The 6,000-nt window shown below is 39.7% G+C and overlaps 1 protein-coding gene across 2 annotated transcripts in view; it reads left to right on the forward strand.

Annotated features, from left to right (window-relative positions):
* Positions 1–5,222, forward strand: part of KCNN4 (potassium calcium-activated channel subfamily N member 4) — a 785,842-nt gene extending 780,620 nt beyond the window's left edge. For both annotated transcript variants that reach the window (XM_044080550.1, XM_044080551.1), the window contains exon 10: positions 3,308–5,222. The gene's annotated coding sequence lies outside the window, so the exon portion shown is untranslated. The remainder of the gene's footprint in view (positions 1–3,307) is intronic.
* Positions 5,223–6,000: the final 778 nt, after the last annotated feature.

Below are 6,000 nucleotides of genomic sequence, written 5' to 3' on the forward strand. Positions count from 1 at the left end.
GCTGACCTCTGGTGTGGAACACCGGTCGCTCATGTTGGTTATGACCAGGTCTAGGATATTGCTGCCCTTCATGGGGGTGTGGATAAGTTGATCCAAGGCGTTTGAATTGATTAATTCCAGAAATCGTTGAGCAAAAGAGTTGGTACATGAGTAGTTTTCCCAGTTAATTGTGGGGTAGTTGAAATCACCCATTATTAGGATGTTGGGTTGTACCTTAATATTTTCCAGTGTATCAAGAAAAGAGGAGTGGGAATCCTGGGGCATGGTGAGGGGTCTGTAGCAAGCTAATATCTGGATTGCAGTTTTGCCCAGAGTTAGTTGAACTTGGATAATCTCGGATGCCTTATGCTAAGCAACTAGCTTGGAGGTGTGGATATCCTTAATGAATATGGACAATCCTCCACCTTTAGTGTTTCGGTCTGGGTTTGGTGGCCAAAAAGTGTGGTATGAATTATAGCCTAGTAATGCAGGGGTGCTCTCTGGAGCTTTGAACCAGGTCTCTGTCACTGCACAGATGTCGATGTTCTCCATTTTAAGGAGTGTCTCAAGTGAGTGCATTTTGAGGTTTAGACTTCTAGCATTGAGTAGCATTACCCTCAGATTTTGCTTGCTTGTACCTGTTACGGTGGTGAATTTATCATTAGAACCTTGCCTAAAAAAGGCACTATAGGAGTGGCAAGAACCTTTGCCAGTATCCAGAATCCCAAGAGTGACAGGTGCAGGCCATCTCTGGCAAAGCAGCATGGTCTGACGGTCATGTCATCCCAGGCAGACAGATACTAGATACCCTTAGAATGACAAAAGAAGCTTAGCCAATTGTTGAAGTCAAACATTTTGTCCTTGTACTGTGGTATCATTCTGGGTGATGGCAGGATGCTACTCAGGGCTAGAGCTATACCTGCCTGGGCTACAAGAATGGAGAGCTCCTCCATGTCTCTTTTCATGTAGTCCAGGGAGGTACGTCTCAGGTCATTCACACCAACATGGACAATGACAGAGTCATATTTGTACTTGTTGTGGAGTGACCTGAGTGTGTGCGTTATGTGGTGGATCCTGGCACCCAACAGGCAGCTGACAATAACTTTCACCTTGTTTAGCCTGGTGAGAGGAACATCAGTGTGCCTGACTATAGAGTCACCTATGACTAGAGTGTTGGGTACATTATGACTTATGGGCTGTAGTTGAGTGGCACACTGAGTATGTAGGCTATGTGTCATTTGGGTTGTGTTGGGGGGGGTGGATGTTGCTTGCATTTCTGCTCTGGAGGTCTTGGTTGTTTGGGCAGATTTTTACTGAGCGCCTCCATGAATGTATGTGTGTTTTGTGCTTCTGTGTGTTTTGGTGGTGTAGATTTTGAGGGAGTATGTGATGAGTGTGGTGCGGTGAAAGTGTTTACCTTCTCCTCTTGGCTGTCTAGTCCAGTCTTCGGTGAAGAGAGCTTTGCTTTCAGTTTGGCTATATAAGTGCATCTCTCACAGGTCGTAGTGTTGGGTGGTAGGAGGAGAGAGTTGTCTGTGTACATGAGGCAATTGCTGCATTGTCCCAAGATGCCCAGATTCATCAGGTAGACAGGAGAAAACACCGGGAGCTGACCTTTAGACATGCCTGGATAGGTGCTTATTTATTAAGTACTAAAAACTGTTTTCCTCTAGACAAGTGAGGAAAGTTGAGTGCTGTAGTAATTTGTAGCTTATTTAGTGCTTACAACGAGTTCTGAACAAGTGCTGAGCTCAAAGAAACAGATTTGAGTGCTAAAACTAAAAAGCTGGCTAGTTGGAAGGGAAAATTTGAAGAGCAGACTTTATGGCGCCAGGAATAGTTTAACCATAGTTAAGTAAGGGGGGGGGGGCTCAGGAGCTTACAAACAGTCCTGGATATAGCAAATCTGTATTTGGACAAGACTTGTTACAGGAAAGGGGGGAAGCAAGCTTAGAATTTTTTTTTCAGTAAATTTTTTTTTTTCAGTAAAGTGGAAATGGAGAAAGCTGGAACAGAAGTTAATTCAAGATTAAGAAATTGAGTGGGTCGGCCTTCACAAATGTTCTCTATTAGATTGAATGAACTAATGACACTAAACTGGGAGGAGTGCCACAGATCAAATATACAGTATGGGCGGGCAACTGCAAAGCCACCAAGTATAACACCACCAGAACACTAGGGAGGATGGGTGGGAAAACTATTACAGTTCCTAGCTGTAGCCAATAAATGAAAGTTTTAAACAGATCAAGGAACAAGTAGACTCCAGAAAACACTTTTAACTGTAAATAGACTAGATTAGAACAAAGAAACCTCAAAAAATCAAAAATGCACAGAAAAGCTCGGATAGAGCATGCAAAAACAGAAAATGCAACTCTCAGTATTAAAAAGCAGTTTATACTTAAGTAATTCAGTAAACATGCAATTAGAGTAATGAGACAGTATCTAGCAATGAAAAATCCAGTTAAAACAGTACATAAATGCAGTGAAACAGTAAAAAAAGCTTTATAACAGTGCAAAATGTAGTAGATTAACAATATAGCACAATTATAAGTGTTTCAGAAGTGCAGTTCAGTGAAATAAGTGTAAGAAATAACTTATCCTGCTCTTGGACTCTTAAGGATTTTAGTTTCAGTAATGAAATACCATCCACAGCCTGATAAATACAAGCACAACCTTTACAAGACACAGGGTTTATATACCAGTAAGGGTGGAAGAGTTAGAAGATCAAATTACTACTCAGACCCTGCTTTTACCCAATCACTCGTACTACAGAAGGTCAGGAGGCCCTGTTACTCTCAATAATAATGAGGACAGACTATCAGCAGAAAATCCATGAAAAGTTTGGCAGGCAATACTTTTTTTCCTTTTTTTATGACTGTCACAATAAGCAGCAGTAAAAGTCCATGCTGAACACTGTTGCAACAGTTTCTCGTGTCACTAAGTAATGTGCGCCCAGTATTGAGTGTATAAGAAATATAAGCAATTCTGTTGAATAATATAATTCATGACAGATGCAATTACGCAAAGGCAATATGAAATGGAATGCCAAAACTATTGCTGGTAAACTCACTGCAATAGAAAAAAAATAGATGTTAATGTACATCAAAGATGTTTTTAGATAAGTTTACAAAACAGTTTATTAACATTCTAGGGCATCAGCTAACAATACTACTTAAGTTTGTATGCTTGCAATAAAGTAGAAATTTGCAGCAAAACATGAAATTAACTGTTTGTCTCAGTTTTACTTCACAAACTAGTAAATCAGGTGTGCTATAAAAGTCATCTTTTGTCCGCTAAGTAACTGCTCCTCTTTTTTCTCCTCCACTAGGCATGAAGTTATAGAACTTTGCATGTGGACTAACGCAGCCAGCATGGATAAGACAGTACCTCAAAAAAAGGGCCTGGCCAATATTGCTCTGGTTTACAGTAATTCTGTTAACAGCACCAGAATGGAAACTACTCATTACCTCTGCAAAACTATAAGACATTAAAGGCATATGTGGCATTTTCCTGAACTGAAAAATGTTTTTCTTTGAGATGCATTAAACAAGAAATGGCCCAAGAGCACAGAAGGATATTCGACAAAGAGGATACCTGGGATCAGCTCTGTATTTCTGACAACGGAGAGAGAAAGAATGAAAATACTAAATGTACCCAGAAAACACACACATAAACATACAAACACAGAAACATGCATAGCTGTGCTTGGGCACTTGCACACACGTATTTATGAAATACGCTTACAGTATTATATGTAACACGTTCATATGCCTGGGTATTGGCCTATGCTTGTGCCCTTCATCACAACTCCTTTTAGTCTACAAACTGGTTGCAATACCAGCAGTTCCATAATGCTGGCAGACTGATACCTGATGTCATGTTTTGAACATGCACCATTGGTTACTTAAGGAAACAGAGTTTGCAATAATCTGAATGGAACATGGGACAGTTCATCAGAAGTGCTGGGAAACAGAGTTGCATGTACTAGATGGAATATAAAGGGATACAACTGCATGGATACATTCATCTGCTCAGTATTACACAGGAATGAACAATCACAACATAGCAATATGGCATCTCAGAATACTGCTATTGCAGTTTCATCATTTCATCATATAGCATGTTTCAGTGCTTTGTAGTGTAATCATAAGTGATGAATATTATGGATGTTTAAATGATGACAGGTAAGCCTACAGATGGTGCTGATGTCCTGAGCCATACACAGACTAAAAGGGGATAAATGAGGTGGTGATATAGAAGGTGAACTGGTACTCTGTCAGTTCTTTAAAACAGAACTAGATTTTTTCATATGCACACTATTTTTTGCAAACACTTATTCAGCTCTTGTTCCTTAACTATACAGGTTATTTCTTGATCTCAGTTCTTTGAATGTCTTAGTAGCTACGTTTTATAAGATTCTCCTCAGCATGTCTCATGTAATCAGAGTTCAGCAACATGTGCCAACAACAGAACATTATAACAGTAATGTAATCTATGCTACGTGATTCTGAAAAGAATCACAGAACAAAAATGCAGATGTGAAACAAGCAGAAAAAGGCACCAATGTGTCTAGAATTATACTGGCATTTTGGACTGGCATTTAAAAAGATGCAAAGGCAGTGAAATCTGTTTTATACATTTGTTAACACAGCAATAGTCAAAACCCCTTGCAGAGAATGGATGTGCCATGCAGTTAAGCTTGGTAGTAATTAGAAGGGATGTTCAGTTAAAATCATCAGTTAAACTTTATATCATTTTAGGAATTAGCTGGCCTTTCAATGCCCCTGTTCTGTTCACAAAACCAGTGTCACTATTATCACAATAAGTGCAGAATGTTGTGGCTAGAAAATAAAATTAAAACAGTTTCAGCGCAGTATGGAAAACAATACAATAGGACCTGAATGCATTTGCTACCATCTTAATGCTGTAAGCCAAACCAGGCAATTTAGGTTGTGAAACAGGCTTTTCACAACTTTCTTGTTGAGTATTAATCCTCCTCATGTCATCCAGTGTTATATAACTGCCTGCTAGTTGGAGATGATTTGCGAAGGAGAGGTAAGACCCAAAGAAGCAATAGAAGGTCCAAGGTCCAAATGTTATCTTGGCTAGTTTGTCATTGAAATATACCACTGAATTTTGTATGCCTGTTTAATGTATTGAGACCCTCCTGTGTGAGTTTTAGGACATTGTGGATTTAAACCATGTGTCTGAAAATAAAGCAGCTGAAAAGCTATTGATTTCTACAACGCGGTGCTTATGTTATGTCACTTTTTATGCCAAAAGGCTGATCAGATTCATTTCATTCGTCTCATTGGTTCTTGCTGGAGTGACTGTCCTTATAAGGAGTTAAAAATGCAAATCCATGGGACCCAGCAATGTGAAGCTTCCACCACAGCAGAAACTTAGCAATCACAAACTATTGATCCCAAGCAACCAACAGTATTCATCTTTAAAACAGAATCTTGTCTATGATCTGACAACTGATTAAGAAGTGAAGAGTTATGTAAGCTGGATAATGTAGAACATTACAGGAATGCAGTAGTACCTGGATGCTAGGGTCCATTAAAACTGACCTAGGTAGTTTCCACCAGTTCTCACATCACTGACAACTTTTTTGTCAAATCATCAGTTTCCATTCATTCATTCATGCATGCATGCATTCACTCATTCATTCATTCTACACACACACACACACACACACACACACACACACACACACTCACACACACACACACACACACACACACACACACACACACTCCTTCATTCAAATGCCACACACACACACACACGTACACCATAGCCAATTTAAAGGATCCCAAATTCACCAAGCAATGTGCCTTTGGGATATAGGAGGAAACAGCCATTGCAAGAAAACCAATATGAATACAAAAAATACATGCTGACTATGCGCAGAAGGCACTCCAAGCAGGAACTGAACACAGAGAACTAAGCTCTTTGAGGTAGCAAACTGCTGCACCACTGTGATCATCAGTACTAAACTGTCTCTGACAACAACAC

The sequence above is a fragment of the Protopterus annectens genome, chromosome 8.part0 (genome assembly GCF_019279795.1).
Source record: "Protopterus annectens isolate FY-2018-M chromosome 8.part0, PAN1.0, whole genome shotgun sequence".
In the NCBI taxonomy this organism is placed as follows: domain Eukaryota; kingdom Metazoa; phylum Chordata; order Ceratodontiformes; family Protopteridae; genus Protopterus; species Protopterus annectens.